We start from the raw sequence: 24,491 nt of genomic DNA on the forward strand, positions 1-24,491 counted from the left end.
GATTCTTGCACCAGTCTCACTTTGCCTTCCAAATTTGTCTCTTTTATGTTCAATGATTTGCTGAGAGGAATGCTTTAAATTTTCAGATTACAATTAGTTTTGCCCTATAGGAATGAAAGCTATTGCAAATGAAAATCAAACACAGTTTGTGCTACTTCTTGAGACTCCACACACTCAGTTATTTTTCAGGGTGCACTCTATCCTCTATTCTCTGTTGAAGTAGCTCTAAGCAGTTGCATTTCTCAGCGAGTGAAGAAACACCTACTTTAGGGAGCCTATGAGCAACTTGCAGTAACTTTCAAATTTATTGGTATTTCTGCCCATTTTTTCCTGAGTAAGTTCATTAAAAATGTGCAGAATAGATCAATTCACAAGATTTCTTAGCCCTGCAAATTTGGTAATTCTATGTTCAGTGTTTCTTGGCAGGGATGCTTTCAATTTGCAGGTTTCACTTAATTTTGAACTTTAGTGATGAATGCAATTGAAACTGGAAATCCAACACTTTTTATGCTAGCTACTTCCAAAGTGACACACTCAATTAGTTCACAGTGTGCACTCTGTGCTCTGCTTACTCTTGAATTAGCCCAAATCAGAAGCACTTCTCAACACGTACAGGAGCACCTTATGGGGGGAGTGTTCCAGAAGCTTGCAAGAAAGTCCCAATTTACTGGAATGTCCAGACAAAGTTTTCTTATGGATTTCATTGGTACTGGGAGGATGTATATTTTTAACATTCCCATCTTGCACCCCACATTTGGTCTTCCTTGGTTCAAGGGTTCACTGGCAAGTAGGCTTCAAATTTTGAGGTTTCACTTCAATTTTCCCTTAAGGGACAAATGCAATTGGAATTCAAAATCCAAAATGCTTGGTGCTAGGGAATTGAAACTTCACACACTCAGTCTTCAGGTTTCACTTCCTGCTCTGTCCCCTATTTATGTAGCCCTAAGCAGAACCATTTCTCAGCAAGTGCAGGAATACCTTCAATTGGGAGCATTTTGGAAACTTGCAAGAGAGTTCTAATTCACTGGAATATCTGCTCAAATTTTCCCTCGAATTTTGTTGATACTTGGCCAAGGTGATACTTTCTGCAGTCTCAACTTGGTCCCAAAATATGGTCCTCCTGGGTTCAAGAGTTTCCTGGAAAGAAGGCTTTGAATTTTCAGGTTTTGCTTTGTTTTACACTATACCAATGAATGCTATTGGAAATGGAAATAGAACAGAGTTTGTGCAAGGTTCTCTCAACTTCACAGACTCAGTTAGTTCTTAGTGTGTACTCCCTGCTTTCATCCCTGTTGAAGTATCCCCAGGCAGAAACTTTTCTCAGCACATGAAAGAACACCTTTGATTGGGTGGGATTTGGCCCTGGCAGAAAAGTGTGAATTTACTGGAATTTCTGCATGAATTTTTCCCCAGATTTTGTTGGTACTGGGCAAGTTGTTCATTCACCAGTCTTACCATGCCCTTCAACATTTGGTCTTCTAGGTTCAATGATTCTCTGGTAGGCACGCTTTGAATGTTCAGTTTCACTTATTTTTGCCCTACAAGGATGAATGCATTTCGAACTGGAAATCCAGAATGGTTTAGGCTAACTGCTTGAAACTTCAAAGACTCAGTTTTCAATGTGCACTCTGGCTTTGGCCCTTCTTGCAGTATTCAGGATATGCAGTAACACCTGTTTTGGCGAGCATTTTGGCAGCTTGCATTAATGTTCAAATTTACTGGAATTCTGACCATGTTTTTCAGTGGATGTTTTGGATCCTGGGAAAGATTGATTCTTGCACCAGTCCCACCTTGCCCTTTTAATTGTTTATTGTATGTTCAAGGATTTGCTGAAAGGAATGCTTTGAATTTTTAGATTGTCTTTAGTTTGTCTCTATAGTGATGAAAGCAATTTTTTTAAAAAAATCAAACACTATTTGTGCTACTTGCTTGAGACTCCACACACTCAGTTATTTTTCACTGTGCACTCTGTGCTCTTTTCTCTGTTGAAGCAGCTCTAAGCAGTTGTATTTCTCAGAAAGTGCAGGAACACCTTTTGTAGGGAGCCTTTGAGCAGCTTGCAGGAACTTTTAAATTTCCTAAAATCTCCGCCCCAATTTTTCCTGAGGAGTTCATTGATCATGGGCAGGATGGAACGATCCACGAGTTTTATTATCCTGCAAGTTTGGTCACTGTAGGTTCAAAGTTTCACTGGCAGGAACCCTTTCAATTTGCAGGTTTCACTTCATTTTGAACTATGGTGATGAATGCAATTGAAAGTGGCAATCCAACACATTTTGTGCTACTTTCTCCAATTGTGACACCATAAGTTAGTTCTCAGTGTGCACTGTATGCTCTATTTCCTGTTGAAGTAGTCCTAATCAGAAGCATTTTGAAATACGTGCAGGAGCACCTTTTGGGGGGAACACTTAAGAACCTTGCAAGAAAATCCCAATTTACTGAAATCTCTAGACAAAAATTTCTTATGTATTTCATTAATCCTGAAAAGGATGGATCTTTTCACCTTTCCCATCTTGCACCCCACATTTGGTTTTCCTTGGTTCAAGGGTTTGCTGGCAAGTAGGCTTCAAATTTTCATGTTTCACTTCCATTTTCCTTTTCGGGATCAATGCAATTGGAATTCGAAATCTGAAATGGTTGCTGCTAGTGACTTGAAACTTCACACACTCAGTTAATCAGGTTTCACTTCCTGCTCTGTACCCTGTTTAACTAGCCCTAAGAAGAAGCATTTCTCAGCAAGCGCAAGAACACCTTATATTGGGAGCATTTTGGAACCTTGCAAGAGAGTTCAAATTTACTGGAATATCTGCTCAATTTTTTCCTGCAAATGTTGTGGATCCTGGGCCAGGTTGATGTTTTCTGCAGTCTCACCTTGGTCCCCAAATATGGTCCTCCTAGGTTCAGAGTTTCATGAAATGAAGGCTTTGAAGTTTCAGGTTTCACTTTGTTTTATACTATATCAATGAATGTAATTGGAAATGGGAAACAAACAGAGTCTGTGCAAGGTTCTCCCCACTTCACAGACTCAGTTAGTCCTTTGTGTGCACTCCGTGCATTGATCCCTGTAGAAGTATCCCAAGGCAGAAGCATTTCTCAGCACATGCAAGAACACCTTCAATTGACTGGGTTTTGGACCGAAGAGGATAGTGTGAATTTACTGGAATTTCTGCATGAATTTTTCCTGTAGATTTTGTTGATATGGGGCAAGCTGGTCATTCACCAGTCTTACCTTGCCCTTTAATATTTGATCTTCCAAGGTTCAAGGATTCTCCAGCAGGGACGCTTTGAATTTCCAGTTTGCCCTACAAGGATGAATGCATTTTGAACTGGAAATCCAGAACAGTTTAGGCTAACTGCTTGAAACTTCAAAGACTCAGTTCTCAGTGTGCACTCTGGTTTTGTCCCTCATTGCAGTATTCAGCACATGGAGTAACACCTGTTTGGGGGAGTACTTTTGCAGCCTGCATTAATGTTTGAATTGACTGGAATTCTGACCAAGTTTTTAAGTGGATGTTTTGAATACTGGGCAAGATGGATTCTTGCACCAGTCCCACCTTGCCCTCCAAATTGTTTCTTTACATTCAAGGATTTGCTGAGAGGAATACTTTGAATATTCAGATTGCCTGTTGTTTTGCTCTGTAGGAATGAAAGCAATTGCAAAACAAAATCAAACATGGTTTGTCCTACTTGCTTGAGACTTCACAAACTCAAATTATTTTACAGTGTGCAATCTGTACTCTTTTCTTTGTTGAAGTAGCTCTAAACAGTTGCATTTCTCAGTGAGTGCAAGAACACCTTCTGTAGGAAGCTTTTGAGCAGCTTGCAGGAACTTCCAAATTTACTGGAATCTGTGGCCCAATTTTTCTTGAAGAGTTCATTGATCATGGGCAGGAAGGATCCATTCACAAGTTTCTTCATACCCACAAATTTAATTTTTTAGGTACAGGGTTTCAGTGGCAGGAACTCTTTCCATTTGCAGATTTCACTTAATTTTGACCTATAGTGATGGATGCATTTAAAAGTGGCAATCCAATTCATTTTGTGCTATTTTCTTTAAATGTGACACCCTCAGTTAGTTCTCAGTGTGCACTCTGTGCTCTGTTTTTTGTTGAAGTAGCCATATCAGAAGTGTTTCTCAACATGCAGGAACATCTTTTGGGGGAAGCATTTCAGAACCTTGCAAGAAAATCCCAATTTACTGAAATCTCTAGACAAAGTTTTCTTATGGATTTCATTGATCCTAAGAAAAATGGGTCTTTTCATCATTCCCACTTTCACCCCACATTTGATATTCCTCGTTTCAAGGGTTTGATGGCAAGTAGGCTTCAAATTTTAAGGTTTCACTTTGATTTTCCCTGTAGGGATCAATGCAATTATAATTCAAAATCAAAAATTGTTGGTGCTAGAGACTTTAAAGTTCACACACTCAGTTAGTCTTCAGGATTCACTTTCTGCTCTGTTCCTTGTTTAAGTACCCTAAGCAGAAGCATTTCTCAGCAAGTGCAGGAACACCTTCTATTGGAAGCATTTTGGAACCTTGAAGGAGAGTTCAAATTTGCTGGAATATCTGCTCAATTTTTTCTCAAATGTTGTTGACACTGGGCCAGATTTATACTTTCTGAAATCTCAACTTGGTCCCCAAATATGGTTCTCCTAGGTTCGAGAGATTACTGGAATGTAGGCTTTAAAGTTTCAGGTTTCACTTTGTTTTACACTACACTGATGAATGTAATTGGAAATGGAAATAAAACAGAGTTTGTGCAAGGTTCTCTCAACTTCTCAGGTTCTGTTCGTTCTTAGTGTCCACTCCCTGCATTGATCCCTATTGAAGTATCCCTAGGTAGAAGCATTTCTCAGCACATGAAAGAACACCCTCTATTGGGTGGGTTTCCTCCCTAACAGGAAAGTATTAATTTACTGGAATTTCTGTATAAATTTTTCGGTAGACTTTGTTGATACTGGGCAAGTTGGTCATTCACCAGTCTTACCTTGCTCTTCAATATTTGGTCTTCCTAGCTTCAAGGATCCTCTGACAGAAACATTATGAATTTTCAGTTTGAAAATTTGAATACATTTTGCACTGGAAATCCTGAATGGTTATGCTAACTGCTTGAAACTTCAAAGACTCAGTTCTCAGTGGGCACTCTGGCTTTGTCCCTTGTTGCAATATTCAGCACATGCAGTAACACCTGTTTGGGGGAGCATTTTGGCAGCTTGCATTAATGTTCAAATTTACTGGAATTCTGACCATGTTTTTCAGTGGATGCTTTGGATACTGGGCAAGATTGATGGTTGCACCAGTCCCATCTTGCCCTCTAAATTGTTTATTGTGCATTCAAGGATGTGCTGAGAGGAACGCTTTGTGAATTTTCTGATTGTCTTTAGTTTGGCTCTATAGGGATGAAAGCAATTGCAAAAAAAATCAAACATAGTTTATGCTACTTGCTTGAGACTTCACACACTCAGTTATTTTTCAGTGTGCACTCTGTGCTCTTTTCTTTGCTGAAGTAGCTCTAAGCAGTTGCTTTTCTCAGCAAGTGCAGGAACACCTTCTTTAGGGAGCCTGTGAGCAGCTTGAAGGAGCTTCCCAATTCACTGGAATCTGCCCCAATTTTTCCTGAGGAGTTCTTTGAAGTAGCTCTTAGCAGTTGCATTTCTCAATGAGTGCAGGAACACCTTTTTTGGGGAGACTTTGAGCAGCTTGCAGGAGCTTGGGAATTTACAGGAATCTGTGCCCCAGTTTTTTCCTGAGGAGTTCATTGATCATGGGCAGGATGGATGCATTCATGAATTTCATTAGCCCTCAAATTTGGTCACTGTAGGTTCAAAGGTTCGCTGGCAGGAACACTTTCAATTTGCAGGTTTCACTTCAATTTTGAACTATAGTGATGAATGCAATTGAAAGTGGCAATCCAACACGTTTTTGTGCTAGTTTCTCCAAATATGACACACTCAGTTAGTTCTCAGTGTGCATTCTGTGCTCTGATCCCTGTTTAATTAGCCCTAATCAGAAGCATTTCTCAACACATGCAGAAACATCTTTTGGGGGGAGCATTTCAGAACCTTGAAGAAAATATCAATTTACTGAACTCTCTAGACAAAGTTTTCTTATGGATTTCATTGATGCTAAGAAGGATGGATCTTTTCACCATTCTCACTGGCAACCCACATTTTGTCTTCCTGGGTTCAAGGGTTCGCTGACAAGTAGACTTCAAATTTTCAGGTTCCACTTCAATTTTCCCTGTAGGGATTAATGCAATTGGAATTCGAAATCCAAATTGTTGGTGCTAGTAACTTGAAAATTCCCATGCTCATTTAGTCTTCAGGGTTCACTTCTTGCTCTGTTCCCTGTTTAAGTAGCCCTAAGTAGAAGCATTTCTCGGCAAGTGCAGGAACACCTTCTATTGGGAGTATTTTGGAGCCTTGCAGGAGAGTTCAAATTTACTGGAATATCTGCTTAAATTTTTCCCAAAAATGTTGTTGATCCTGGGCCAGGTTGATACTTTCTGCAGTCTCGTCTTTGTCCCCAAATGTGGTCCTCCTAGGTTCAAGAGTTTCCTGGAAAGAAGTATTTGAATTTTCAGGTTTCACTTTGTTTTACACTATACCAATGAATGTCATTGGAAATAGAAATTGAACAGAGTTTTTGCAAGGTTCTCTCAACTTCAAAGACTCAGATAGTTCTTAGTGCGCACTTGCTGCTTTGATCTCTGTTGAAGTATCCCTCGGCAGAAGCCTTTCTTAGCACATGCAAGAACACATTCTATTGTGTGGGTTTGGCCTTAGGAGGAAAGTGTGAATTTACTGGAATTTCTGCATAAATTTTTCTCATAGATTTTGTTGATACTGGGCAAGTTGGTCATTCACCAGTTCAATATTTGTTCTTCCTAGATTCAAGTATTCTTTGGCAGGAATGCTTTGAATTTTCATTTTCACTTCTTTTTGTCCTATAAGGATGAATGCATTTTGTCCTGGAAATCCAAAATGGTTTAGGCTAACTGCTTGAAACTTCAAAGACTCAGTTCTCAGTGTGCACTCTGGCTTTGGCCCTTGTTGCAGTATTCAGCACATGCAGTAACACCTGTTTGGAGGAGCATTTTGGTAGCTTGCATTAATGTTCGCATTGACTGAAATTCTGACCAAGTTTTTCAGTGGATGTTTTGGATACTGGGCAAGATTGATTCTTGCACCAGTTCCACCTTGCCCTCCAAATTTGTTTCTTTTACCTTCAAGGGTTTGCTAGGAGAAATGCTTTGAATTTTCAGATTACATTTAGTTTTGCCCTATAGGGATTAAAGCAATTGCAAAGAAAAACCAAACACAGTTTCTGCTACTTGCTTGAGACTTCACACACTCAGTTATTATTCATTGTGCACTCTATGCTCTTTTCTCTGTTGTAGTAGCTCTAAGCAGTTGCATTTCTCAGCGAGTGCAGGAACACCTTCTGTAGGGAGCCTTTGAGCAGCTTGCAGGAACTTTCGAATTTACTGGGTCTGTGCCCCAATTTTTCCTGAGGAGTTCATCTTAATATCTGTAAGTATCTTAAGTATCTGTAAGATATTACTTTTCATATTTAATTGACAGATATGCTCCTATTATTCAACACTGCAGCCCTCAATGAATATATTGCTTCTGATGTCTTAAAGTGTTAACTGGAATTATTATTATTATTATTATTATTATTATTATTATTATTATTATTATTAATCTCAGGTTTATACTTGTTCTTCATAGTCTCTCTTTCCCATCTTACATTACCTGCTTCTGCCTAAAACCCCACTCCATTTGTTCTTTTTTAAAATCTTTGTATTTTTCTATTTTTTTACCCCCTTGTCCATTGTTCTCTTCTCCCCTTTTTAACCCCTACATAGTGTAATAGTAACTTTGCTATCTTTACTAGATAATTTCTCAACCACTTCAAGAACATCACTATACTTTTTACACTTATTAGAGGAACTTGGAAGAACATTTTCACTATGTTTTATTTTTCCCCTAAGATTTATGAGTACATAGCTTTGCTGTAAAGTGATTGCAGCTAATCAGGCTTAGTAGTTTCTCTCATTGCTACTGATTCTGGGAACAGTAGAGGATACTTGTTGAATGGAAGTATCAATACCTGAATATTAACCCAGACTGAACCACTTAATAGAAAGAAGTTCACTAAATACTCCCTTGCTTAAAAGTAGAAAAGTAAGCATCCCAGCCAGAAACAAGCTCCCCAAAGCATACAACACTCCAACTGATTCCATTGACATAACAATGAGAAAATGTCAGAGAAATAATTTAGGAAGTTCAAGTTAAAATGTTCAATGAAATAAAGAAGATGTAAGGAATAAATTAAGAGAAAAATATAGTAAGTGAAAGATAATTTCAATATAAAGAGATTATAAGAAAGAATGAAACAGAAATTCTAGAAATAAAAGACTCAATAAATCAAGTTAAAAACTCAGTTGAAAGCATCACCAATAGATTACATGACAAAGAAGACATATTCCTAGGCCTCAGAGACAAATTACATAATCTTGAAAATGAAATCAACAGTAAAGAAAAGATGGTAAGGCACAATGATGAGATTGTTCAGCAAATATGGAATAAAATTAAGAGAGCAAATCTAAGAATCACTGAAGTAGAAGAAAGTACCAAAATACAATCTAAAGGAATGAACAAACTTTTCAATGAAATAATATCGGAAAATTTTCCACACATTAGGAATGAGATGGAAATTCTAATATGAGAGGCATTAAGACCCCCAACAGGCAAGATAAAAAGAATGATTCTCTTGAAGAAACATAAAAAATGTGAAACATACAGCATAAGGATAGAATTTTAAAATCCACAAAAGGAAAAAGAAAGTCACATTTAAAGATAAACTAATTAGAATTTCTACTGATTTCTCTATCTATACCCTAAAATCCAGAAGGGCTTGGAGTAATATTTACTAAACCTTGAAAGATAATAGGACCCAATCAAGATTGCTTTATTTAGCAAAACTATACTTCAGAATTGAAGATGAAATAAAAAACCTTCCATAATAAGCAGAAGTTAAAAGAATTCATAACCACTAAGCCAGCACTACAAAACAAACTCAAGAAAATATTACATGCAGAAGAAATTAAAAATAAATATCAGAGCCAGCATATGGAAGGAATCTTCTAGAAAAATAGTTAATTAAAGAGAATCAAGTCTGAATTACCATTAGAAATAAATCAAAATGGCAGGAAACAAAAGCCACCTCCCTATAACAACAATGAATGAAAAGGGTCTAAACCCTCCAATTAAATGACATAGATTGGCAAAATAGATTGAAAACCAAGACCCAATCATATGTTGATTGCAAGAGACTCATCTTACAGGTAAAGACATCTACAGGCTGAAGGTGAAAGGATGGAAAAAGATATGCCATGCAAATAAAGAATAAAAGCAAGTATGAGTAGTTACTTTTTATCTGACAAAGTAGACTTCAATTCAAAATTAACTGGTAGAGACAAAAAAGTCACTACATGCAGCTTATGGGAATCATCCAACAACAAGATAGAATGATTACAAATATTTATGCTTCAGATTTTGGTGCAGCTAGGAACATAATACAAACTCCACTCAATATGAAGATTCAAATGACTCAAATGCAATATTTCTGGATGACTTCAGTGGTATACTTCTCTCACCAATAAATAGGACATCCATACATAAACTAAGACCCTTCAAAAAATAATATTAATCCAATGGACCTAACAGATATCTATAGAATATTTTATCAATCAACAAGTTTATTCACTTTCTTCTCAGCAGCACATGAAAACTTTTCTAAAATAAAACAGATATTTTATATAATATATACATAATTCCTTTCATTCTATCAGATGATAATAGAATCAAATTGTTGTGGTGTGAACTGATAAATACAATCAATAAGAGTTAAGTTATAGGTTGTAGATTAGTAAAACATATAGATTATAGATATAATCTTTTGATAAGTGAGGTAAGATAATTATAAAGCAAGAACTATCATAGACAGGCCTAAGACTCCATTTTGCTGCCTTCTATTAAAAAAAAAAAAAAAAACTGTTACAAGAGCTGTTTCTGAGAAACTAAAACAGAAGCTGTTTTCCTATAATATATTGTTTTCTGTACTTTGTACCCCACAAAATGTACTCAACCCAGGATATGGTGGTCTTGGTGGCCCAAGACTTTAAAGTAGATTCTTGCTCCCAATCATCTCCTTGAATTCAGGATACGATTGTCTAACACCTGCTCAGACCCAAGATGTGAGTTGCAAAGCTGACCGCTTTTTTCTAGCTTCTGTGATTGGCTTACTTGCATGATGCTAAGGAAAGCCCCTGAGTTGTGGTTTTCATCTTTAAGTTCCCAGGATACAGGCCAGGAAGCTGCTGTCCTCTCACAGAACTTGAGTCTCTATGGTGGGTGACAGTCCCTGGCCAGGTAAGTAAAGCTCTCATTGATTTGAATTCAGACTTAGATGTTTTTCTAAGCAGCTCCCTCTAAGAAAATTAGAAACTATCAACAAGATAAAAAACAGAAACCACTTACACACCTGGAGATTAAATAATACATTTTTGAGTGAGAAATGTATCATAGAAGAAATCAGGGGAGAAATAACAAACTATTAGAAACAAAGGAAAACAGAGATATAACATATCAAAAACAGAGGTATAACAATCAAAATATGAAAGCAGTTCTAAGGGAAAAATTTATAGCATTGAATTCTTATACTTTAAAAATCCTGGTTAAACAATCTAATGTTATATGCCAAGGCCTAGAAAGGAAGATCAAATTCCAAAGTCAGAAGACAGGAAAAAATTAAGAGATGAAATTAGATCAGAGATGAAATTAATGAAACTGAGAATTAAAAAATAATAATACAAAGAATCAATGCAACAGTTTATCCTTTGAAAATATCAACAAGATTCATTGATTCTTTAGAAAAACTAATGAAAAGAAAGAGAAGACCCAAATCAACAAAATTAGGGATGAAAAAAATTATCACCACAGACAATTCTGAAATTCAGAGGATCATTACAGTTTTGAAATTTTATACTCCAATAAACTGGAAAATCTAGAAGACACTGACACATTTCTAGACATATATGTCCTACCCAAATTAGACCACAACTGTAAATAGACTAATATCAAATGATGAAACTGAAATAACAATTAAAAGCTTCTCAACAAAGAAAAACCCAAGACCAGCCAGATTCTCAACTGAGTTCTACCAGACTTTTAAAAACACCAGTTCTCCTCAAATTTTTCCATGAAACAAAAATGGAGAGAACACTCCCAAATTCATCTTGAACCTGATATCACCTTGATACCAAAACCAAAGATACATCAAGGAAAAAAATTAAGACCAACATCCATAATGAGCACAGATGCAAAACTCCTTAATAAAATATTGGGAAATGACACTCAAAAACACATCGAGAAGGTAGTACAGCATGATCGAGTGAGTTTCATTCCACTTTATGCAGGGTTGTTTCAACACATACAAATCAATAAATGTACTTCAGCACTTACACAGAATTAAGGACAAGAATCACATGATCATCTCAATAGATGCAGAGAAAGCCTTTGATAAAATCCAGCATCCATTCATGTTAAAAATGCTGGAGAAACTAGGGGTAAAAGGAACTTGTCTCAATGTTACAAGGCCCATACTTGACAAGTCCAGGGCCAGCATCATAGGAAATGGAGGAAAATGGAAAACATTTCCTCTAAAATTAGGAATTAGACAAGTATCTCCATTCTCACCACTTCTGTTTAATATTGTTATTTGAAATCTGGTCAGAGCAATCAGATAAGAGAAGAAAATTTAAAGGGATACAAAAGGATACAAACAGAAACACAAGAAGTCAAACAGTCTCAGTTTAATGATGACATGATCCTATATCTAAAAGACCCAAAGATCTCCCACCAGAAGATGTCTAGGGTTGATAAATGAATTCAGAAATGTAACAGGATACAAGATCAACATTCATAAATCAATAGTTTTCCTATACACCAACAGTGATTCTTCTGAGAAAGAAATCAGGAAGACCACCCCATTCACAATAAACTCAAAAAATAATAATTAAAAAAAACATAGGGAATTAATCTAACCAAGGAGATGAAAGTTTTCTACAATAAAAAGTATAGAACACTGAAAATAAACTAACAGATAACTCAGAAGATGGGAAGAGACCTCCCGTGTCATTGGACAGGCAGAATTAATATTGCCAAAATAGTCATAGTACCAAAAGCATTATGCAGATTAAATACAAGCCCATCAAAATACCAGTTATATTATTCACAGAATTAGAAAAATCAGTCCTAAAATTCATATGGAAGAACAAAATACCCAGAATAACCAAAGAAATTCTGAGAAAGAAGAGCAATGCTGGAGGTCTCACTATACATAATATCAAAATTATACTACAGGGGTTGGGGTTGTGGCTCAGTAGTACAGCACTTGTGTACATGTGTGAGGCACTGGGTTTGATCCTCAGCACCTCATTAAAATACATAAGTAAAGGTATTATGTCAGTCTACAAAACATATTATACTACAGATCTATTGTAAAAGAATCAGCATGGTATTGGCATCAAAATAAACATGAAGATGAATGGAATAGAATAGAAAACATAGAGATAAACCCACACACAGACAGTCATCTGAGCTCAACAAAGATACCAAAAACTTTATTTTATATTGGAGAAAATATAGCCTTTTTAATAAATGGTGCTGAGAAAACTGGTTATCCATTTGTAGAAGAATAAAACCATCTTTTATCCTGCACAAAAATCTACTCAAAGTGGGTAAAAACCTAGAAATTGGGCCAGAAACTTTGCAACTGCTAGAAGAAAACACAGTCTTAACACTTCAACCTGTGGGCAGAGGCACTGACTTCCTTTACCAGACTCCTAAATCTCAAGAAATAAAACCAAGAATCAATAAATGAGATGGCACAGCAAAGGAAACAATTAAGAGCATGAATAGCGAGCCTGCTACTCATCCAACAGGGGACTAATATACAGAATATAGAAAGAACTTTAAAAACTTAACACCAAAAAAATTTATCAATAAATAGGTAAAAGTACCAAACAGAGATTTTGCAAAGGAAGAATTACAAATGGCCAACAAATATATAAAAAAATAAAGACCAACATCCTTAGCAATCAGGGACATACAAATCAAAACTACATTGAAGACTGAGGTTGTAGCTCAGTGGTAGAGTGCTTGCCTCACACATGTGAGGCACTGGGTTCGATCCTCAGTACCACATAAAAATGAATAAACAAAATAAAGATATTGTGTCCGTGTATAACTAAAAAAGTATTAAAAATATAGTGATGAAAAACAAAATTATCAGAAATAATGTATTTTTTTAAAAAAACTACATTAAGATTTCATCTCACTCCAGTTAGAATGACAATCATCAAGATTAATAATAAATGCTGGTGTGGATGTGGAGAAAAAGATACACTCATATATTGTTGGTGGGACTACAAATTAATACAAGTTTGGAAGGCAGTATACAGATTCCTCAAATGAGAAGAAATAGGACCACCATCCCAGCTATACAACTTCTTGATATTTACCCAAAATAACTAAAATTAGTATACTAATAGCAATACAGGAACATCAATATTTATCGCTGTGTGATTCACAATCACCAAGTTATGAAAATAGTCCAGATGCTCATCAACAGAGGAATGTATAAAGAAAATGTGGTATACAAACACAATGGAGTTTTACTCAGTCATAAAAAAAAGAATGAAATTAGGGGCTGGGATTGTGGCTCAGCAGTAGAGCGCTCGCTAGCATGTGCAAGGCCCTGGGTTCAATCCTCCGTGCCACATAAAAATAAATAAACAAAAAAAGGTATTGTGTCCAACTACAACTAAAACAAAATAAATATTTTTATATTTATTTTCTGATATACAGTAGAACTAAATAACTTCATGCTAAGTGAAATAAGCCAGACTCCGAAAGTCAATGGTCAAATGTTTTCACTCTTTTGTGGAAGCTAGATCAAAATAAGGCAAAAATTGATAATAATAAGGTGGGAGAGTGTCCCATCAAAATAGAAGGGAGATCAGTGGAATAGAAGAAGGAGTTAGGGGAGGAATGATTAATGGAAATCAATCAAATTTTGTATGTACATATATGATGTACCACAGTGAATTTCACCTTTCTATATATCTATAAATCACAAATAACATAACATATTTATTCATAAACAATAAATAAATAGAAGGAAAACTAGAATATTAGAGGAAGGGAAAAGGGGACGGAGGAGAGAATGAAAAGGGGAAGTATAGGGGACTGAATTGGAACCAACTATATTCCATGTATGTATGATTATGTCAAATGGGCTCCATTTCTATCTATAACTATAGTGCACTGATAAAACATAAAATCTCTTCTGGTTAAACCCCGTATCTTCTTCACACCTGTGCCTGTAGATGAAAATAATCCATACAAGCCTGTTGACTAACAAACCTCCTTAGAGCCCCTCAACACTGCCTAGCAATCCTACTCACTGCCCTGGCTTGTATATTCCCTTTTTGCTGAAGTTATTACTTCACAATATCCATCTTCAATTTTTTTCTCTCCTCAAATTGTTTCCTTTTACTGTCTGCCTCCTCCCAAAAACTTCACAAGCAGTGTCCTCAATTCACTATTGATTGAAAAAAAAAATGGAAACAGTAATAAATTCCTAAATTGTTCCACCTAAAAAAAATGTCCTACATTTTTTTGTTTCCACCTACAAACAAATATCCATGAAACATATTGAGTTTATTCCCATCCTCAATAATGATTTGTCCTCAATTAGTCTTTTTCTTTGGTTCTATTCATCCTTTTATTTTCAGCTCAAATATGACTTTCTTAGGAAGGCCTTTTTTTACCCAAAACTTTTTATTTTATTTATTTATTTTAAATTTTTTATTGTTGGTTGTTCAAAACATTACATAGTTCTTGACATATCATATTTCACACTTTGATTCAAGTGGGTTATGAACTCCCATTTTTACCCCATATACAGATTGCAGAATCACATCAGTTACACATCCATTGATTTACATATTGCCATACTAGTGTCTGTTGTGTTCTGCTGCCTTTCCTATCCTCTACTATCCCCCCTCCCCTCCCCTCCCCTCTTCTCTCTCTACCCCCTCTACTGTCATTCATTTCTCCCCCTTGTATTATTTTTCCCTTTCCCCTCACTTCCTCTTGTATGTACTTTTGTATAACCCTGAGGGTCTCCTTCCATTTCCATGCAAATTCCCTTCTCTCTCCCTTTCCCTCCCACTCTCATCCCTGTTTAATGTTAATCTTCTTCTCCTGCTCTTTGTCCTTACTCTGTTCTTAGTTACTCTCCTTATATCAAAGAAGACATTTGGCATTTGTTTTTTAGGGATTGGCTAGCTTCACTTAGCATAATCTGCTCTAATGCCATCCATTTCCCTGCAAATTCTATGATTTTGTCATTTTTTAATGCAGAGTAATACTCCATTGTGTATAAATGCCACATTTTTTTATCCATTCATCTATTGAAGGGCATCTAGGTTGGTTCCACAGTCTTGCTATTGTGAATTGAGCTGCTATGAACATCGATGTAGCAGTGTCCCTGTAGCATGCTCTTTTTAGGTCTTTAGGGAATAGACCGAGAAGGGGAATAGCTGGGTCAAATGGTGGCTCCATTCCCAGCTTTCCAAGAAATCTCCATACTGCTTTCCAAATTGGCTGCGCCAATTTGCAGTCCCACCAGCAATGTACAAGTGTACCCTTTTCCCCACATCCTCGCCAGCACTTGTTGTTGTTTGACTTCATAATGGCTGCCAATCTTACTGGAGTGAGATGGTATCTTAGGGTGGTTTTGATTTGCATTTCTCTGACTGCTAGAGATGGTGAGCATTTTTTCATGTACTTGTTGACTGACTGTATGTCCTCCTCTGAGAAGTGTCTGTTCAGGTCCTTGGCCCATTTGTTGATTGGGTTGTTTGTTCTCTTATTATCTAATTTTTTGAGTTCTTTGTATACTCTGGATATTAGGGCTCTATCTGAAGTGTGAGGAGTAAAGATTTGTTCCCAGGATGTAGGCTCCCTATTTACCTCTCTTATTGTTTCTTTTGCTGAGAAAAAACTTTTTAGTTTGAGTAAGTCCCATTTGTTGATTCTAGTTATTAACTTTTGTGCTATGGGTGTCCTATTGAGGAATTTGGAGCCCGACCCCACCGAATGTAGATCATAGCCAACTTTTTCTTCTATCAGATGGCGTGTCTCTGATTTGATATCAAGCTCCTTGATCCATTTTGAATTAACTTTTGTGCATGGCGAGAGAAAGGGATTCAGTTTCATTTTGATGCATATGGATTTCCAGTTTTCCCAGCACCATTTGTTGAAGATGCTATCCTTCCTCCATTGCATGCTTTTAGCCCCTTTATCAAATATAAGATAGTTGTAGTTTTGTGGATTGGTTTCTGTGTCCTCTATTCTGTACCATTGGTCCACCTGCCTGTTTTGGTACCAGTACCATGCTGTTTTTGTTACTATTGCTCTGTAGTATAGTTTGAAGTCTGGTATCGCTATACCGCCTGATTCACACTTCCTGCTTAACATTGTTTTTGCTATTCTGGGTCGTTTATTTTTCCATATGAATTTCATGATTGCTTTCTCTATTTCTACAAGAAATGCCATTGGGATTTTGATTGGCATTGCATTAAACCTATAGAGAACTTTTGGTAATATCGCCATTTTTGATGATGTTAGTTCTGCCTATCCATGAACAGGGTATATTTTTCCATCTTCTAAGATCTTCTTCTATTTCTCTCTTTAGGGTTCTGTAGTTTTCATTGTATAAGTCTTTCACCTCTTTTGTTAGGTTGATTCCCAAGTATTTTATTTTTTTTGAAGATATTGTGAATGGAGTGGTTGTCCTCATTTCCATTTCAGAGGATTTGTCACTGATATACAGGAATGCCTTTGATTTATGCGTGTTGATTTTATATCCTGAGGAAGGCCTTTTTTGACTGACCTTCATAGTTAAATCTTACCTCCTTACTCTGGTATTCTTCCATTAGAATGTAACCTACATGGGGACATAGACTTTGTTATTTTTACTAATTTATCCACAAATTCCACAATAATGGCTACCACATAATAGGCAACCAGTAAATATTAGCTAAATAAGTAATGTTTATCTATTAATTCTAAAAATAGAGTTTTTATGTATCATGTTCACTTTCAAGTCTGAAAATGGCTACCTCTGTGCCTGATAGAGAGTTGATATTAAATTTATAGTGCTGAATAAATGAATAAATATGGTTCTTCAAAAAAGCATTTTTTAAAATAAGGGAGAAAAAATAAGGATTAGGGAGAACTGAAAAGAATATAAAAATTCAAAATAAAATAAAGATCATATTGTATGCAGGCCAGGCTGCTGTGAGGGTGACAAATTGACTTGCCCCAGCTCACCTTGACACTGGCCCAAGGCACCTCAGTCCTGCCACATCTGAATGGTAGGATCCACCTGCTTGCCACCAGTGCTGGAACCTACCAGGTCTGCCACTTGGCCACTCCACTGCTCCACTGCTGCTTCTCTGGAGGTACCAAGAGACCTGGCTGTGAGGCTGCAGGAGCCATGTCAGTATTTCAGCACCTTGTAGGGATACAAAGATAGGCAACTTATAGACAGGCTAGAAATTATGTAGCTAAAGCATATAATGAAAGGTGATCATGGAAATATGCATAAAGTGCCATGGTAGACCAGATGAAGAAGCAATCAGTTCTTGGACTGTGTCTGTAGCTCAATGGCAGAACGCTTGCCTTACACATGTGAGAAGATGGATATGATACTCAGCACCATATAAAAAATAAATAAATAAAATAAAAGTGTTTAAAAAAAGAAATAATTAACTCTAAAGTGATCAGAAAAAAATATACAAATCTGGACACTTATAATTATAAAGTGTGTCTAAAATGTGATTTTCTCTACAATGTTCAATCACACAAATACTCAAAGCAGTGTGTCTCTATATTATAAAACAATGGTCATACAGTGACAAAAAACACAGGCATTTTGGGAACAGAATACACCTAGTCAAATACCATTTAAAACAACTCACAACAAGTAGGTTAAATGAAGCCATTTGAAATGATTTCTTCCAAATTATATGTTAAAAAAATTCTAACTACTGAATTTCTTCAATTTAGAAGTCTTCAATTTAGAAATTACACACTTCTAAATATCAGTTAGTGAACAACTAGTTGCTTAAATACTATAGTAAATTGCATTCTACATAACAATTGAATGTTCATATATTTTGTCTAGTCATTTAGCATTCATGGAATAAAAAACAATTATCTGGCCCATAAAATTAAAAACATAATTAAGTTACTAATTATATGATCATGTAGGCCAAAGGATTATTTTAACATATATTTAATATACTTTGATGTATGTATTTGCCATATTTTTGAAAAGCTACTTACAAAGCTACATTTTAAAAATGAAGACTCATCTTTTTAAATTTATTACATGTGAAGCTGTTGGGCTTTTTCCCAAGATAGAAAAAAAGACCATAAAACAACAAATAAAAGTATCTTATTACAGAATTCTAACATTCATCTTGACAACTATTATACTTGCATTCATAAACCTGCACTTAAATCTTTGGAAGAACCAAAGTGCCTTCCTACTTGTTCTAAAATGAAGCCAAGCTGATCCCCCATTGGGTTGTTTGTTTCCTCTGCTTGGAATGCTCTTTCTCCAGATATCCACAGTTTGCTCTTTCAACTCCTTCAAGTCTAATACCAGTTATCACCTTCTCAGTAAGTCTTACCCTGGCCATCCTATCTACAATCTCAACCTGCCCTTCTCCTCTACCCTGTCCTGCCTCCCATCTCCTGGTCATCCTTATGCTGCTTTATTTTTTTATTTATTCTTAACACACAACATAACTTCCTGTTATTATGTTTTATTTACTATTTTTCTTCACTACTGGAATGTAGGCACCATGAATGGAGGAACTTTTGTCCAGTTTGTTCACTAAAATACCAAAGACTTTAAAACTATGCCTAATACAAAGTACATGCTCCAAAAAAATATTTGTTGGATAGTGAATAGATCAATATAAAAAAGTAAATATGAAAATTTCAAATAGTTTTGACAATAAATTCCATAAAATATTTAAGAAAGAAATAATATAATCTTTTTCCCACTTTTTAAAACTTTAATTCCAGCCTTAATTTTCACAACACAGTTACAATGCATTTATAGTCAATCCAACACATATATACAGCCTGCCTTAAAAAATGTTACCTCCTAGACAGCTGTCAATCAAATTAAGTGTCATGTGTTAATGAGATTTTATTTTGATGAAAATATATTTTCCCCAAACCATCATTATTAAGACTTTAGTTCTTAAATGCATGGAAATTGTAAATGCAATACTGTATTTTTAAAGAAAACATAATATTTCCAAATGAGTGATATCCAATACTATTATTTAAAATCAGACTAAATGACATCTAAATATCTAAACATATTTCCTAAAATTATATCAAGAAAATATCAGGGCAAAAAGAACTTAGTAAACACCTAGATTTTTGAGTCAAAAGAGTAATTTTATATTTTACTTTTTTAAATGATAATAATGGACCCAGCAATATATTAAAACCTGCATTTATGTAACACCATCATATAACTGTCTGCCACCTGGCTATCTGCAGGCCATTTTCCCTCCCACCAGGCCAAATTCGGAAATGACCCACCATCTGTGGCAGCTCAAATTTCAGGCCACTTTTGGTATGCTGCTTTTTTAAATGACATTTTACTATGAACTATTGTTAATGCAAAGGCATCTATATTTTAACACACTGTTTTGAAGAAAATAAATTCTCACCTACTTAAGGAAAATGTCTTTAAAAATAAAAATAATAAGGAAACATATTTCATTAACCTCCAAAATACACAGAAACAATATCACCTCTTTGGAATTGTGCAGGCAACATTTATAACTCTTAATCGAGATTTTAAAAACATAGGTGTGGTACGCGGTTTCTACATTCTTTTGGGGATTTATTTTTTATTTTAAACTACTATAGCCAGTCCACTTTCTTTTTTTTTTTCTTGCATTTATACATCCTGCTTAATTATTGTGTTTAAAATGTTTCCAGTATACCAATAAATTTTTCTACATAGAAAACATAGTAACAAACATAATACTGCTATAATATGATTTTTTTTTACTTTAAATGTTCGTACCCTCTATTTATTTATTTGTTTGTTGTAGATTGACACAATCCCTTTATTTATGTATATATTTATTTATTTATTTATGATGCTGAGGATCAAACCCTGTGCCTCATACATTCTAGGCAGACACTCTACCACTGAGTCACAACCCCAGCCTTATAATATGATTTTTATGATTAAGGTTTTTAAAGAATTACTTTTAAAAGTACTATCAGGAGCAACAAATTTCAATAGAAAATGCAAAGAAAGAGCAACACAATAATGCAAAGACTAACTCAAGAATACATTAATGAATTATTTTATTGATTGCTATCCATTTTAGATGTTGTGATTAACCTTTTTCTTATGAGGTAGAATGCTAAATAAATAAATAAAGTCACATAATTGTCACTATTAAGAGTTAGAGTCTGTAAACAAGTCTGGATGGCGCCTGGCAAAATGCCAGAGGGAGTGGTTTGTGAAGTAAGGCCAGGGAGCCATTAAGTGTGGAGATTTCTTATTGATTGACTGATGTATCTAGTTTATGTTAATTAAGATAAGCTGTGTGGAATGTATAAATACCTCTGTTGTCCTACAATAAACGGCTCCCACTCCTGCTGTATCAATGTACACAAGTTGTTCGTCACCCACCCCCCCCCCACGTTAGTTTGCTGCAGCCGGACTGCGGCAATTAAGAGAGTTTTGACTAATGCAAGCACAACTATATGAACTTAAGAAATAAAAGAATCAGCTGGGAACAGTGGTGCACGCCTACAATTCTAGCAGCTTCAGAGGCTGAGTAAAGAGGATTGCAAGTTCAAAGCCAGCCTCAGTAACTCTGTGAGGCCCTAAAGAATTTATCCCTAAGCAACTTAGGGAGACCCTATCTCAAAATTAAAAACTTTCAAGAAGGGCTGTTGGGGCTGGTGTTGGGGCTCAGCGGTAAGGAGGCCTTGTGTTCAATCCTCAGCACCACATAAATTTATAAACAAACAAAATAAAGGTATTGTGTACAAATAAAAAATAAATATTAAAAAAAAGGGCAGGGGATGTGGCACAGTGGTTAACAGCTCCTGGATTCAATCTCTGGTACCTAAATAAATAAATAAAAGAATCACATAATTACTCATGATCCAGAGAGTGATCAATAATTTTCAAATCCTTTTGCTCTAATTCTGCTCACTAAACCTTTCAACATTTCTAACCCTAATGCTGAGATACGGACAAAGTGAAATTATCTTACCAAAATTGTTCCAAAAGCTATGTTTACGTTTTTCTAAGTTCTATTCCAATATTCCAATATTAGAATTGACAAAATTAACCAATTTTAAGTTTATCCTCTCTGAATTTTCTTACCTATAGGGTAAATTAGCTGAAGTAAGATAATCCCTAAATGTTTTGTGGTTTTAGATAATGGTGAAGATACCAATAATAATCAAATAAAACAAATAAAAGCACAATGAAAAAGCATGACATATACCTATTTAGAATAGTAATATTATTTCCTAAAGGAAAAAAATCCTATTTTGTAGTACTGATAGAGAGAAATTAATTCCAAATCTAATACTGAAAAAATCAGTGCCTCTTGGTTTATCACAATCTCCAGTGGGTTAAATGGGTGAGGGACAAACAGGGTTCATAAAAATTATTTTTAAGTAACACTGTATAATTCATAAAATGAATATTGGAATTATGTATGGTTTGGGGTTCAATAAGAACAATTTCTGGATTCTAAAGAGTACAACAAAGTAATGCTAGTTTGTTATACAAGCCTAGAACTAAATGTTTTTATTGTTCATACTTCTTAACAATAGCAATAATAATATAAAGTTGTTACCATACAAGCTCTAACTCCTAATTAAAGCAATATTATTTTTTTAAAGACCTAAATATTCATCTAGAATTTATTTGAGTTTATAAAACCTCATATAAGGTCCCATGCAGGTCAATAAAAGGTAAAAGATTTCAAAAAGAAATTGTATGTAATATAACTTTAAAAGAAGGAGTTTTAGCCAGGTGCAATGACATGCACCTATAATCCCAATGGGTCAGGAGGCTGAGTGAGACTGGAGGATCAGGAGTTCAAAGCTACTCTCAGCAATAGAGAGTCACTAAGCACCTCTTTGAGACCCTATCTCTAAATAAAGCACAAAATAAGGCTGGGGATATGGCTCAGTGGTTGAGTGCCCCTGAGTTCAATCCCCCCCCCCCCGCGCAAAAAATGAAGGAATTTTAATCTGAAAATATCATTAAATGTTATCAATAGGGATAAAATTGTATTTTAACCTTGTGAAGTTTTCGATCTCCTTTCTCGGTTGGATTCTCTATTTCAGAGTAGGGATAAAATCCAGGAAATGGTGTGAGAGGATTAATCTTCGGCCTACAAGACCCAGAGAATGCACCCATCAAGCTACTCATACTTCGTAGGGAAGAAATGACTTGCAGAGGAAGGCTTGGGTCACTCAGAAGATCTGACACCATATTGCAAGCCTCATTTAGCAATGAAAGATCAACTCCATTTCCACCTCCGGAATTCTGGTAATGAGGCTTACACCACTGCTTCAAGTCCCAATACCAGCGAATCATCTGTTCTCCTGAAATACAACGCAACGAAGGTCTCCTGAACATTTTGCCACTGCCATAGTGACCGGCTGCCATTTCTCCTAGCGACGCGCATCTGGACCTCCTCCCTGGTCTGATCACGGGCACTTTTTCTTCCGTGGTACTGGACAACCAGGGATGATGAGCGGCTTCCCCGAGGTGAAATAAGTGATCCAACCCAGGGCCAGCAGGCACCCGACGGCCCGGACCAGGCAGGAGAGCAGCGGCCTGAAGGCAGAGGGCAGCGCCCAGAGGCTGGCAAAGGAGACCCACCAGACCAAGCTGGCGAAGAGCAGCACCAGGATGCTGTGCCCAAGCCGCACCGGGTGAGCAAGCGTCAGCAGCCACATGCAGCTCAGCACCAACAACCTGCCTCCGCCGGGGGCGTGTGCGGGGCAGCAGCCGCTTCCCCCTGAGGCCAAGACCACCACTGCCACACCAAGAAGTCCCCAGGCAGCAGCAGGCGGGCAGCGCCAGTTGCCACCAGGAGCAGCCGCTCCGGCCAGGGCCAGGCCCCGCTAGGTCCGCGTCACAAAGCAGATGAGGAAGAAGAAGACACAGGCGACGCTGAAGAGAGGGCTAAGGCTGTGCGAGCACACACTCAGCAGCGTCCGCAGCCTGGCGGACCCTGCAGCCCAACTCCCGGGCTCCACGCCAAGCAGCAGGGCGAAGACAAAGGCGGCCAGGGCGCCCCGCGAGAGGCGCGCCTGGGAGAAGGGGGAGCCGCGCCGCGGCTGCGGGAGGTAAGCCAGCGGTGGCTCCACGTTGCAGAGGTGAAAGAAGAAGCCTCGCGGAGTGTCCTGCCGCAACGGGCCCACGCAGCTCTTCTCATAGTCGTTCCTCAGACTCTCAAGTGGCGAGCCGGCTCCGACTGGCGACTGTGGGTACCTCATGGCCTTGGCGTCTCCCTTGTCCCTCCTTATGGCCAAGACTGCAGGGAGCCTGGGCTCAGCGCACTCCGCTCGGACTGCAGCGGCCACTCGCGCTCCAGGACCCCTGTTTCCTGGTTCGGGGCGGGTCAGGGCAGCGCCCGCTGCTGCCACTCTGGGTCTCCGCCGCGCGGGCTGTTGTCGCTCAGCCAGGACACTCTGGCTGAGCAGAGGTGCATCAGGAGCTTCTCCCCAGACCCCTACAGCCGCTGCCTCCTTTTCCTTCGGGCACCTCTCGGGACTGGAGACTGGGTGTCACCTCCCAGCTCCTGCTGGCTGCAACAGTTACCTCACAGCCCTAACCTGGTCCACTGGGCGTGGAGCCCACTTTCTGTTTTTGTCTATAATGTTCCGTAAGGAAAGCTTCAACTCTCTCCTTGGTAAGTTTTATGAATTTAAATTCAAGTAAACTAACACTATAAAGGGTTCTAAAGTCACTCTGGGAAAATATTATACACGTACACAAAAAATATTATTCCATTACATCCATAGCGCATATTGCACAATTAAAAGTAGGTGTTGATAGAAATATTAAAATCAAATAAATCTAGTTCTACCTAAGATTATGCTTTGATAGTGGCTATCTTATACATTTTACAATAGTAAATGTTAATTCTATTTTTGGTTCCAATAGCACTAGATTCCTGAAAAAAGTTCACTAAGCTTGTTAGTTATGAGGTTAACACAAAGATTACTAAATAGAAGTTTCACTATTCATAAATAAAGTT

At 37.1% G+C, this 24,491-nt stretch overlaps 2 pseudogenes; one reads left to right on the top strand and one right to left on the bottom strand.

Moving 5' to 3' along the window:
* Nucleotides 1-24,491, top strand: part of LOC124095164 (thymidylate synthase-like) — a 74,573-nt pseudogene that overhangs the window by 26,952 nt on the left and 23,130 nt on the right.
* Nucleotides 18,422-24,260, bottom strand: LOC124095193 (cGMP-inhibited 3',5'-cyclic phosphodiesterase 3B-like; annotated as a pseudogene).

This window comes from Marmota monax, unplaced genomic scaffold (assembly GCF_021218885.2).
Source record: "Marmota monax isolate L192 unplaced genomic scaffold, Marmota_monax_Labrador192_F-V1.1 WCK01_AAM20220418_F8-fsc00066, whole genome shotgun sequence".
Classification (NCBI taxonomy): domain Eukaryota; kingdom Metazoa; phylum Chordata; class Mammalia; order Rodentia; family Sciuridae; genus Marmota; species Marmota monax.